Raw genomic sequence first — 14,573 nt, forward strand, 5'->3', positions numbered from 1 at the left:
CACAGTAGTGTGTCACACATATCGGGTTCAGAGTTTTAGATACGGGAGGACCTTGCATTTGAGAGATCTGGAATGTAGAATTTAAAAAAGTAATAATAATACATGAGCTGTTCAGTTAACCTCGAAGAGCTTTAACAGACAGAATAGAAATTTAATGTGAGTTCTTTTAATATCGGTTATTTTAAAAGCTTAGAGTCAGTTTCATTGATGATCAAAGGAGCAGGACTCCTCACAAGATTCCCAGAGTTCTGAGTCATAAGATAGCTCCTTTCTGTCATTGGTTTCATTGCCTCAACTACTAAGTTCTGATAGGAAGTGAGTGGTGAAGTTCAGAAAAAGATAACCTCAGCTATGGATATATCAGGACACGCTACCCAATGTTCAGCTGCCACAATTTTTTAAGGATTTATTTTTAATTGAAAGGCAGAGTTACAAGTCTGAAACCAGGAGCCAAGAGCTTTCTCTGTGCTTCCCACATGGTTACTGGAGCCCAGGGGTTTGAGTCATCCTCTACTTTCCCAGGACGTAAACTGACACCCATATGGGATGCCATTGCTGCAGGTGGAGGCTTAGCTCTGGCCATAGCTCTGGCCTCATCCCTGCCCCCTTTTTTAGATATTTAGATGAAAGCAAATAAATAGTAAAAAAGCAGAAAATGATGAAACCAAAATGTTTTGATATTTAAGTGGTTAATTATCAAATGAATTAGTGGTGATGTATCTTCTGCTGATTCAGAAAATTTTCAGTTCCAATTATTGAAAGTTAAAGTCAAAAATACTTTTTGAAGCAGAAATTAGAAATACGCAATTATCAATAGTAGACAAAAAAGAGATGTAGTAAATCAACCAATGTTATTTATGGAAATAATAAACATAAGACTTTGATTTCAGAACTCTAAATAAGGTGCAAGGCCTTGCTTGCCCAAGCATTAGAGTTTGAAAAAATAAAGGGACAGGCATCCACTCAGAAGTGTTTTAGAAGAAACTGGAAATATCAGCATGGAAAGCAGAGATATGTAAATTGAGGTATTTTATTTCAGAGTTGACAATAGAATGAAGATAGGATAATGTTTGCATGAGGGAAGATTTTATTGAAAACAAAGGTGGATGACTGGGGATTGAACATAGGAAATGTCAGCACTCATATCATTTAGTGATTTATATAATAATAATGAGTATACTAACAGTTACAATATTTTTGCCACTAGTATGTGCCAGGCAGTTTTGGTGTATTGACTTATCTAATCCTTGCAAACACTTAATCTAAGGGATTTTATTTGCCCTATTTTACAGAAAAACGTACTGCAATGTTCAGTGATTTTCCTTACATTCCTTGTTGGTAAACAAGAATAACAGCAATGGCGAAGCAAGCTCCTCACTTTTACTACACTGCCATACAATTATCTCTTGTTTACACACAGAGCCTCCCAAGAAGAGTTTAAAATTCTGTCTTGGGTACAGAAATAGGTAATGAATTGCCCAGAGTACAGGAAGTTAAATGTCTGTTTGGAAATTTATCTTTGCTAAAAGCATATGAAAAAAATTATTGTCATTTTAACTAGAAGTATGAAAACAGATGTACCCAGTTCTCTGTAGGTTGATGAACAGCACTTTTAGCTTTTTTCCCCCCTCTGAGTTGCTGCTTAACTCAAGAGACATCATCAAATAGCAGACAAAACTTGTGTTTCTACGTGCTTAGAGAATTTTGTTGAATTATCAGTTGGCTCATGAAGTTCCTAATGTTTGGCACGGTGAAAAAAAATCTTGCATAAATAGTCATTTGTGTGGTCCCTCAGGATGATGTGTACTTCTTTTGATAACATGTGATCACTGATGTTCTTTTAGGTACGATTCACATGAAACAGTAGATTAGAAAATGTGCAGAGCAAACTCTAGCTTTCTTAGGAATGTATTTTAAAAACCAATACTATTGTTTACAACAAATACTTACACTTAGATGTTTTGGAAACATATACAGGGTGACCTCAAAAAGTCCACAGAAAACTGAATTAACAAATTTATTTTGGTGCAAAAGAGTTGGAAACCCAAACATATATCTTTTAAAAATACCATTTCCTATGACCCTGTTGAATTATACTTGTACACTTTTCCCTTCTCAAGTCAAAGAGCTTACAAGCTAATTTAAGAGGCTTGTAAGGTAAGGAATTTAATTGAAGTTAACTGACATTATACTGTCTTAGCGTTCTTGGTCTCCCATATTTGGTAACATGCATTTATTTATGCTATAAATATTTGTTCATTTCTCTTAGTCCATTTGATCTATTATAGCAAAATAACACAGACTTAGTGGTTTAAAGATCAGAAATATATTTTTCACAGTTGCAGAGTCTGTGAAATGCAAGATCAAGCACCAGTATGGGTGTCTACTGAAGTTTGCTCTCTGCTGCTAGATGCTATCTTGTTCTTGTTTTTCATGGATCACTTCAGGAATTCAGGAGGGCTGGTCCCCTGTGATTTAATCCCCAAAGGCCACACTGGGATTAAGTTTCAACATGAAATTTGGAGAGAACATCATCATTCATAGCTCAGCAACATCATAGAAAACAAATGAAATTGCTGTTGATGATTTGAAGTAGCAAATTTTCATGATTCAAGATTGTCCTAGGATATGCTAGAGAAATGAACAATTCTTACTTTTAAAGTTTGGGATAAAATTGCCATGGAATTTTTCTCAGTTAAGAAATTTTCTAAGTGTAATGGTTTTCAGTTGTATCCATTGTGTTGCAAAAGACATTGAAATAACCTAGTATCAAAAAGTCAAGTCAAACCACAGAACCACCCGAAGAGTGCATAAACCGGGAGTGAGAGAGACCTGGGAGGGAAATAGTGGGTTTCCCCCTCTTGGGTCACTACTCCCGCGGGAGGGTATGAAAACTTAGACGGGGGCTGGGGTGGCTAGACAGAGAGGCACTAAACAACATCCGTGAGGGCTGGAGAGTTGAGTTGGTTAGATGGAACTAAGCTTTAATTCCCACTGACAAGTATAAGAGCCAAGTAGGATGTGGGACAGACTGGACTATTCCGCTATATATACTGGCAAACCAGGGTAGGGGGCGGGCCTGGTGGGGGTTATTGGTGGTCGCCCCGACTAGGCTGCAGCTCTCACTGGTTGATGCGGGGGCCGAGTGTGTGCTGGGCAGGGCCAGGCTGGACTGCAAACCCTTTGGTTCCAGTGGAAATCAGGACTGAGACAGAACCAACCCAGCGATTGAAACCATCGGCTGATGGTGGTGACGGACTGTGCCGGGCCCTTTGCTTTCTGGAGCATACAAGAATCTGGTCTGGGAATACCTCAAAGTTTCTTTGGAGATCTTCCCAATCGAACTGCTGGACTCAGAGCCCTACCCAGGAAAAGACAGAGGACAGAGCAAGTCAATCAACCACCTCAGCTATATGTTGGCAGCGAAATACTGGGCAAATGAGGACTCTATGATGGACTGTGTCAATCAGTGGACAACCTCATCGAGTGAAACTGGCAGCGATTCATAACTGGAGAACTATTAAGACAATTTGAGCAAGAATCTCGGAGCGTGTCCCACATCCGGGACTTGGGGTGGGTGGGAAACTGGGTGGGGCTTATCCCTCAATATCCCCCTTTACCTCAGATACATGATAGAAACAATATGGACATAATACTGTTACCCACTTCCCTGCACCCCCTGAACCTTTTTTTTTTTTACCGTAATTAACTATGTAAAGATTGTCAACAAAAATACAATAAAAAATATATTAAAAAAATTTTTAAAAAAAGACAAGTATCATCTTTCCCCTTATCTATGGTACCTAATACACAGAGTCAAAACAAAAGTAATCTATATGGACACAATTGGGATTTTGAGGTTTGATTATTGGTTACAGTCTTTGTCTATACTCTTGAGGAACACTGAGGTGTTTTTTTTTTTACTTGATATTTGTTGAATTCTTTTCTAGTGGAGTGTTAAGCCTGTGGTTGTTAAGTGAGCTGAAAATAGGCCCCTGTAAAAAAATTTAAAAGGAAAGGAATGTAGGAAGGTAGACAGGTAGGAAGGCAGGCAGGAAGAAAGAAAGCAAGAAAAAGAATGTGGGCAAGATGGAGGGTGGGTGGGGTGGAAGCGTCCCTATGCTTCTATATCTGTATAGTCACAGACATGAAACTTTTCACTTCAGATAACATAAAATATTTTAGAAAAAAGTAATTTGCACAGTAAGTCGTCTGGAGCTCTTACCTGTGCATTTAAAACTACATACCCAGGATCACGTAGTTTGTATTATCTGTACTGATGCTAATGTAGTCACAAAGGGAGAAGAACCTAGTGATAGTGAATTACCTATGCTCCTAACAATTCTAAGAATGTTTGATTGGATTGTGTGATTTCATGCATGGCAAAGACAATTGCATCATGTTTTCAGAAGGGGGAAAAAATCAACATTTGGTAATTTGCTGGCAGCTAGTGCTCTAGCACTCCTAACTCTGTATTTGAAGGGTGAAATAGGGATTTAGATTCAAATATTAATACATGACCTTCACGACTTTTAAATGTGGTCATAGTCTTATGAATTCACTGATTTATTTAATTGTTTTGTTATGAGGTTTCCATGGCACCTTATTGTAGCTTTACACTGCTTCACCGAACTTTGCTCCAGAAGCTCAAGCTATTTTCAGTCTAGTCTTCTTTTGGAGTGTGAGACAGTAATTGGAATGTGGGAATGAAAGTGGGTGTACTTCTTCATAAGTTAACAGTAATTCTCACTAGGTACTGGGGGTCTTGAGTCAACTTGGACTATAAAGTTCAATATTGTTCTGGATACTTGAAGTTTTGCAAAAATGCAAAATTTTTAATTTCTGTTTGTTAAAAAGTCAAGCTAAGTGGTGAAGGGCTTACTGTGTTCAATCTTTAAACCAGGTAAAGATCAAATGGAGAGCTAACAAATGATATTTTTGGGAAAGGGGAGCACTGATGTGTAAGCAGGCTTTGTCTATTAACCAGAGAAGGCAGAACATTTGTCTTGGGTATTTATTCATAGAGACCGAGCTTATTACGATTGTGACTGATTATACATTTATAATTTATCTTGAGCACTGACCTCCAATATAGAAAGGTGAATGACATAATCGTTCTTCAGACCTGTAATTTTGGGTACTCTATATTAAAATGACTTTCTAATTTGCTTATTTTACCTTGAGGCTATGTTCCTGATGCAGGTTTTATTTGATTTCTTAGTATATTAATAGTATCTAAAATCAGTTCTTAGCATTAATATAAAAAATTAATGTTTTCCATTATTGTTTATAACTAGGAACATAAATTAGAACAGTCTTGTAAGGTTTTCTAAAAACACACAAAGCAACAAATTCACAGATGAGTGGGTTTTGAGTCAAATGAAAAGATCTGAATTGACTGAAAGGACCAAACCTCTTTTTCACCAATAAGCCAAATCACAATTAGAGTTTGTTATCTAAATGGCTTCATGTTTGATTCTATCACTTTAACTTAATATTTTATATATTTCATTTTACTCTTCATTAAATGATTCTTCTGTATTGTGACACATACTCACTACCCATCCACTAGTTCCTGAGAGAGTGCACACTTGCTACCATCCAGTAAAGAATTCCTGAGAGTGTTAGTAAGCTGTAACTGGCTTGGGTTCTCCTTGTTGAAGCTGATGGTCCTCTAGTGAAGGAAGCAACTGTTGTTTACACAAATTAGTTTGAAGTTGCTACTTGTTAGGTGTTACGAGCTTGAGAAGCATTGGATGATTGCAGTGTAGGACAGGAAGATTTGACAGATTTGATCTCCTTTGTGTGAAAGAGGGTGCTTAGAAATATGCAGCATGAAAAAGTAAAGCAGAAAGACCGGAGACCCAAAAGACAAAAGTGAACTTAGTGGGATCAAAATGAAGGTATTCTGGCCCTGGACTGCTTGTGCAAAGCTCTCTGACCTTTGTAGATCTAGTAGGGAAAAGGTCAGCATGTGGAAAAGTGAGGGGAGAGGATGGAGAGGGCATGTTCAAGCCCCCAGGTGGTTTTCCATTTCCTAGAAGCAAGAGCGGAAGCCTGTCAAAGTGTTCAAGCAAAGTGAAAATGTGATTTGACTTGAGCTTTTAGGAGAATCAGAGCTGGGCAAGAATGAGTAAAGAGAAAGCGGGTCAGAGAATACAGCATCAGACCAACTGCAGGTGATGCTATGGACCTGGAGTATGGGGTACAGTTTAGCTATCGTTAGAAAACTGATTTAATATGGGAATAAATCAAAAACAGTAATTAGATGTCTTGAACAAAATTTTCTGTTGTTTTTTTCTTTGTGAAGCCTGGCTCTGGAGTTAATGCTTGGCTGTACAGAGGAAAAACTTTTAAAATATTATTATTTGAAATGTTCTCATAAATTAAGAAGACTACAAATGAAAAATTGCTTAACGCTTATGTTCCATTTTATCAATGCTTTGGTGTTAATATTTGAAAAAAATTATTTACTTATTTATTTGAAATGACGAAGGGACAGAAAAAGAGGGAGAGGTAAGAGGGGATGGAGGAGATGAAAAAATCCTTAATTTTCCCTTTCACTCCACAGCCCAGTCTGGTCAGGCTGAAGATAGGAGCCCATTTATGGGACCATTTATGTCTCCCACGTAGGTACTTGGGCCACAATTCACTGCTATTCCAAGTACATTAGCAAGAAACTGGTTCAGAAACCGAGTGGCTGGGACCTCAGCTGGCAGAGATCAAATCCATTGATCCTGCACTTTAATGGTTATGTATAGAATCCTGTGAAAGCATTCACTGATGATTTAGAAACCATGATCTCAAAAAACTTTGCAGAGCTTCCAAATAAAACACATTTTCAACAACATTAAAAAGCATAATTCTATAACATTCCTGACCGTCTCACTAAAGAAAGTTGTTTCTATTGAGAAGATGTTAATACGCTGCTAGCAGATACAGGTTTTCCAAAAATTTTTAATGATCACTTGAATACTCAGATGCTATCATTTACAACACTGTTCATTGCTTTCCTTGAAATGACAGAACTTTGTTCGTTTTCAGGAAATCCTCAGTTTTGCAAATATCTGCAAAATAAATAGACCTGAATAGCTGTCATTTGTCTGTTGCTGATTTTTTTAATTAAAAACAAATGTTTAATGGAAATACTAATACAATCACACAAATCACACCAGTTCTCTTCCTGGAGTTAACTGTCATGAGAAAAATCTTCTGATATGGTGTTTAAGAATCCTGTTTTTTTGGAATTCATGCTCTTTAGTAGTTCTTTCTCTTGTGTATGGGTTGAATGCAGTGACATCTTGCAGATAAATAGAATATGGAAAAACAAGAGGAGATCCCACTTGTGTGAATATACCATGAAAGACTGTTGTTTATATTCTGCTGGACTCTCTCCAGTGTCTGCAGAGGGCATACAGCGGGGATGAGGGGGGACTGTAGCCAACAGCCAGCACGAAGCAGGTACTCAGTCCAAAAGTGTTCAAGTAGCAACATCCTGATGCAACCACATGATGAACACTGAAAGAGAGTCACTTCCCCAGCTGGGCTTGAAGTGATCCCAGGTATCACCTTGAGTATGTAGCCTTGTGGGAACACAGGCAAGAAAAGAGCACGTGGATTCCTGCCCCACAAATGGTAAATGTATGTTGTTCCTAGCTGTCAAAGTTTGGGGTGATTGGTTTCACAGCAATAGATGACAGAATTAACCCTCTACTTTGCTGTATAGTAAATTTGTTTACCATACAGAAAAGTAGAGTAAAATGATTTTATAGTGAAAATGATTTTTACTTTTAATTTTTGTTGTACAGTGAAATAAAATTTTTATGCAAAGGCTAAGACTATATATAGTCTTATATATATAATATATATAACATATTATATTATATATAAGTTAATATATATATTAACTGCTTTATCCAAGAAATTCTCAAGCAAATTCCTTTGGGTTCTGCAGCCTTGACTTATTCTAATGCACCAGAAATAAATATATTTGTACTCTTAGTACTAACTGATATGGTCATGAAACAACAGCATCATCAACAGCTGTGACAGGCAAATAGTGAAAAAAAGATTAATGCTGATATGAGAATTGGTTTGATTTTTACAGACCGCAAAACATCCTGGGACTGCATGGATTCAAGGGTCATACTTTCAGAACTACTGATTTAAATGATCTCTATTATTAATGTTAGATGAAATTTTAGGTTCTAATTTCTCATCTGTATTTTGCAACATAGTGAAGTTGACATCAGGAAAGATTATGCACTGTTTCCTTTACATGAAGAGAGGGAAAATGGGGTTTCCTGAAGTTCTGAAAGTCTTCCTATAACGCCTGTGTAAGCCTATGCACATGATCAACTTTGCCCAGCAATTCACGTCTATTGCAATGTCGCTTTGCTTCAGTGTGCACTGCCTACTAGCCCAGGATTACAGATGACAAGGGGACAGTTTTGACTGTCTCGTTGGAATGCACTGCTGCTTGATATTTGCGTCTTATATTTTAATGCTAAAAACTGCATTGTTTGGACAGGCGTTTGAACAATTAAAATGCTGCTTGGGATGCCCTTATACTGTATTTGAGCGCCTAGGTTCAGCACTCAGCTTGTCTCCCAGTACCGTTGTGTACCCTGAGAGACAACAGTGATGGCTCAAGGTCTGAGGTTCCTGCCATCCACGAACTGGAATTAATTCCTGGCTCCTTTGGCCAAGATGTTGAGGACATTTGAGCAGTGAAAGATGGGATGTATTTTCTCTCTCTCCTTTTGAAAATATGTATAATTTTGAGAAATGTTATAAACAGATGTTCTCAATAGGTATTGTCTGTGTTTATGCATATGTACATTTGCTTTTGTGTTTATGTGCTAGAAACAAGAGTCTCATACAAATTTGATGTCATATACCTGATGATTAATATTATTTGATGACTAATACTTGATTAAGTTAGGGAATTTAGAATATCTATGTAAACAAAAGATATCTAAAAATCCTAAAGAGTAACTTTATGATATTTGTAATATGGTGTGGGTTGATCTTCTTTTTTTTAATGGGGAATTTCAAACCTAAAATTTGCTGTAAATGTCTATGCAAATGTCTATGTAAATGTCTATGCTGTAAATGTCTAAGTAAATTGATTTTAGCATCATGAGTCACGATTTGATAGTATAAAGGCAGAAGTATTCAGCTATCTGAAATACTGAGAACTTTAAAGCTTCATCACTGTGGTTTTGTTTGTATTGTTAAATGCGTTGCATAAAGTGATGGTATATCTTATATGTTTTGTGGACTGTTAATTTCCTTTGTTTGCGCTTTGCAGAAATCATCAAGCAAAAAGAATATCACATTCAGGAACACATCACAGTTATTACCCTATATTTGTAAATAATGAAAATCGCATGTTTCAAGTCTGGGCAGATTGATCTTATTAGACATGAATTCACTGATATCGCCAGGCAGTCATCACTGGTATCTCAGTGCCTCCTGCCTAGTGCATGCCTGGGTTGACCTCCTTACCTCCCATGTCTGCAGTAGATCCTGGTGGCCTTGGTGGAGCTCATCTCTTTCAGATAGAATTCATACTTTGAGTCAAAACAAACATGCTAGTCGTGTCTCTGATAGCTACTTTTAGGTAGATTTTTCCTTATTTCCTTCCATTCTTTTCTATCAATCAATGAAAATGCTAACAATGATAGTGCAGAAGCCTAAAAGTAGCCAAATGTTTTCTGTGACTGCTGTACTCCTATTGGACACTGAACACCTATAGGATGCAAGACAAAACTTGTTTTGTTTTGTTCTTTTATATACTTTTATTGTTATTGCTATCATTTTATGATACAGTTCCATATTCCCTTATCCCCTCCCCGATCCCCTCCCCCCACCTAGTTCCTCTATGTCATTACTAACATATAGTTCTTCATACACAGTCATATGTCTATCATTGCGGGCATGGACAATGGCAGAGAGTGCAGAATCCTATTGTCAAGATATAGTAGGCAGTTTAATTGTAAGTCCATCTTTGTCTGGAAACAGAAATGCATACCACACTGCATCCTCACATCTGGATGTTAGTCTCCATTTCACAGCTACTGTACATCCCCTTAAATGAAAAGTCATAATACAAAGTCAACAATAGAAAAAGATAGAAATTTACAATGCCATGAAGTTAAATGACATGTTACTAGATATGACAGTCTCCATTACAAAACTGTACATCCCCTTAAATGAGGTCATGATACAAAATCAACAATAGAAAGAAAAATAGAAATTTACAGGGCATTGTAAATTTCTATTTTTCTTTCTATTGTTGATTTTGTATCAAAACTTGTTTTTAAAATAAAAGGGCTCTCAAATAGTAAGACATGACATGATCTTTGGAGACTGCTCTCTTGGGTTCCAGAAAGGACAATCTGTAGTTATATCAGTGTCATTTTGTCTTTCATGGTCCAGGATTCATGTTATTAAAAGCTGGGTCCTAGACTCTTCCTACCCTCTTTTACTAACGATAAAGCTATAAATGTACTTGCACTTTATGTTGGATGAAAAGGGGCCAAATTCCTTCCCTGAAGTGAAAGCAGAAGAGTGGAGATGGGAGATTTGTGGAATGACGATCGGCTGATTCAGGGTCATAAACCTGGCCTTGCTTAGACAACCTGGTAGATTGTAAAGAGAAAATAAAAGCTGAAAAGTGATTGAACTGGGTAGCCATATGATGAAATGAAATCAATAATAAAGCAGGGAAAGGCATCAGGAGACAAATTTTGGCCTTTTATGTGACACCTTTACATCATGAGCTTGTGATTTCCTAGACATCCTCTGACCACTCAGCATCAAGCTCTAATCCAAAGAGTCCCAGGCTTGGACCTGCTGTGCAGTCACCTGTGGAGCTAGTCAGAGTGTAGAATGCTGGTTCCCATGCTACTTTCTTATTCACTAGGTCTGGGTTCCTGAATTTGTTTTTCCAACAAATTGTTAGGAACCACTCTTGGAGAACCGCTATTTTAAATGAGTGTTTTCAATATCTCTGTTTTGTATTCAGAACCCAAGTTTGGAGGTATCTTAAATTCTTTTTTTTTTTAAATTTGAAAGGCCACGTTACACAGAAGGAGAGGCAAAAGCATAGGAGATAAGCAGAGGAGGCAGGGAGGGAGAGAGAGAGCGAGCGAGCGAGAAGCACGCTTTCATCACTGATTAATTTCCCCATTGCCACAAGGGTCAGGGCTGGGCCAGGTTGAAGTCATGACCAAGAGCTTCATCCTAGATATCCCAAAAGAATGGATGGCCCAATTCCTTGGGTCATCTTCCACTGATTTCCCAAGGCATAATCCTAGAACTGAATTGGAAATAGAGCAACCAGGACTCAAATTGGTACCCGCATGGAATGCCGGCAGCCTGTGCTTTAACCCACTGTACTGCAACACCGGCTCTGGCATCTCTAATTCTTACGTTTATAGTTAGGAAATGCCTCAGGTCTGTCTTTTCCTAAGAATTTATTTCAGCCTTATCTTTTCCCTTCAATCTACAGCTGCTAGCTTGGCTAGATACTACTACTACTACTACTACTACTACCACCACTGCCACTACTACCACTACTGCTAACGTCTTTGAACACCTACTGTTGGCAAGACAGGATAGTGATTACTTTGTATTACCTCATTAAGTAATGTTACATGATGTTGTATCACCCCTATTTACAAGTCAAGAAATGTACTTGCATCAAGATTGGTTCAGCAGTACTGAATAGTACAGAAAGAGTATAAGTAAAAATTTGTCGGACAGGAAAACTCATGGCTGTATTGTGTGCATCCTGCAGTTAGATCGCCTGCAGGTCCCTCATGCAGCTCCTCTTGATTCAGTAAGCCAGTGAGAAAGAAGTTTCTCATTCTTTTCAGTACCAGTAACCTCCTCTACATCACAGACTTGGCATATAATGAAGGCATATCAAAAATCTGTACAGAAGGAGGAAGATTAACCAGCAAATATTACAGGAACCATTCAATGCCTCATGTCACTATATGCAACTATCAGAAGAGTAAAATCTATGTGTAAAACAAAACTGGGACTTGTAGAAGGAAACAAGACACCATTCAAAACACTAAGGATATAAAAGGTAATGCATTTGTTATTTAGCTTTATTTTTTAAGGATTTATTTATTTAATTATTCATTTGAAAGTCAGAGTTACATAGAGTACAGGAGAAATGGAGAGATCTTCCATCCACTGGTTCATTCCTCAGTTAGCCACAATGGTTGGGGTCAAATCAGGTCAAAATCAGGAGAGAGAAGCTGATGGAGGACCATGTGGGTTCCCCACTTGGGTAGCAGTGACCTAAGAACTTAGGACATTTTTTGCTGAGTTACTGAGCCAATAGCAGACTGTGTGATTTAGTGAGCAGCTGGAATAAAAACCATCACCCATATTAGATGTCAGCATTTTCAGGCAGTACTTTTATTGACTATGTCACAAAACTGGCCCCTGTTTAGCTTCATTTATTCATTCCACAGTGTATTCACATCACAATAGGATGATAAATATACATGATTTTTATTTGATTTAAAAAGATCAAAGCCTATCCATTTAATTGAGCTGGGCTTGTATCTCCAATTAATTGAATTGTCATTATACAGTGAGGGTGGAAGTTAGATGGTAAAATGGATATCAAAAGAAGACCATAAAAGCTATGAATTAAAAAAACACACATTTTTTATTTATTCCCCTTTGAGGGCCTGTAATGTAGTTTCTTTCTGAATTTTTTCTGATTGTTGTTTGTTACTCAACTCTTTATAGTTTAAATGATATCAAATTTGAATGAATGAAACATCTTGATGTTTGAGGTTCCATTCTCTGCCCTAATTTATAATTTCCAAGATATTTGTGGATTAAAATACAAAGATAAAAGGCATCAATGTACAAATATTATAACAATGATAAACATAAATACCTGTAAAATCTAACAACCTAAATTATTAAGAAATACATAAATTGTGTGTAGTGAATCTGACCAATAGAGTATTTCTTTTAAAAATATGCAATTGGCACTGTAAGATCATCACATTCACAGAAGAGGAAGCCACATGGCAATACTTATGAAAATAAGTTCAGATTTAAAAGATAGGGGAAACTAATATACTTGTATCAGCAAAATAATTTTGTTCTCAGATTTGTGTGTGTTAGTGTTGAAGTTTTTGCAGAAATGCTAGGAGCTTATGGTTGCAGCAGAGCTGTTCAACTTCTTTGCAGAGATGTGAAATATCTAGTACCAATAATAGTATAAATACCTCTTCCTTATTCATTTTACTGCTAAGCACTACACTCCCGGATAACTTCTCAACATACAAGAAATTAAGTATGAAGATGGTTAGGGAAACATTGGGTGCTATCAGAAAGCACTGAAAATTTGCTGACTATTCTCAATTGGTTATTTAGAACAGATTTTTAAATTTTATTTCCTAATTTTCTTTAGTTTGGAGCCTACTTATTTTTTAGTATCTGATCACATTATGTTATTTTTACAGTTATTCATGGACATGTGTTAGTGTACATTTACAGAAAAATAGAAGAATATGCAATGTGTTGAGGCACTAATTTAACTTTTGTCTATTGACACTTTTTAAAAGATTTATTTATTTTTATTGGAAAGTCAGACTTACAGGGAGGAGGAGAGATAGAGATAAAGATCTTCCATGTGCTAGTTTACTCCCCAAATGGCTACACCGCTGGCACCCAGCCAATTTCAAACCAGGAGCCAGGAGCTTCTTCCAAGTTTCCCACATGGGTGCAGGCTCCCAAGTCCTCAGGCCATCCTCTACTGCTTTCCGAGGCCACAAGCAGGGAGTCAGAAGGAATAAAACGAGCAACGCACAAAGTGCAAAGGTAGTATTGTTTTTGTTTATTTTTAAAACATTAAGGCTATATGTTATTTGTTGATTACAAGCAGGAATCAAAATTATAATCAGAAACAAGAAAAATATCAATTTCAGGATTTGGCAACCTCTGGGAAAGGAAGAAAAAGAGAAAAAGGAGGGGGTGATGATGGCCTCAATTATAATGTGACCTTTTACTGTTATTTAGAGTAAAAAATCTGAATTGAATATGAAAAGTATAAAAATACCTATTGAATTAATGTGGCATATCACTGAGTTTTTTTTCTCTTCCCTTTTTTGCACTTTTGAAATTTTTCGCTATTAAAAAGGGAAAATTTTAACAAAAGCTTCCAAGGTCAAGATATTTTTAAGTATTCTAGGTTAATCAAAGTATAACCATTTTCTTTGCTACAAAACCTTTAAGTTATTAATATGTTAATGCAAATGCCAAGAATAATGAATGTCTTATGAAATATTTCCCAGATTTATTTGAACAGGAAGCCTTTTATTTTTAATGAAATGTCTATTAATATCATATGGATATTTTGGGAAATGCTGTTATACATCATAGCACTTAATTTTCCCTAATTGTTTCACGTAATTGAATTTAATTTCCTGATTATATTTTCTACCACTTTGCTATCAGTATCCAAATCTTATTTTTGGTAGCTGGAAATATAATAGATGTATAAAAATATCTTGACATATTTCAAATTT

This window comes from Ochotona princeps, chromosome 7 (assembly GCF_030435755.1).
Source record: "Ochotona princeps isolate mOchPri1 chromosome 7, mOchPri1.hap1, whole genome shotgun sequence".
Lineage (NCBI taxonomy): Eukaryota > Metazoa > Chordata > Mammalia > Lagomorpha > Ochotonidae > Ochotona > Ochotona princeps.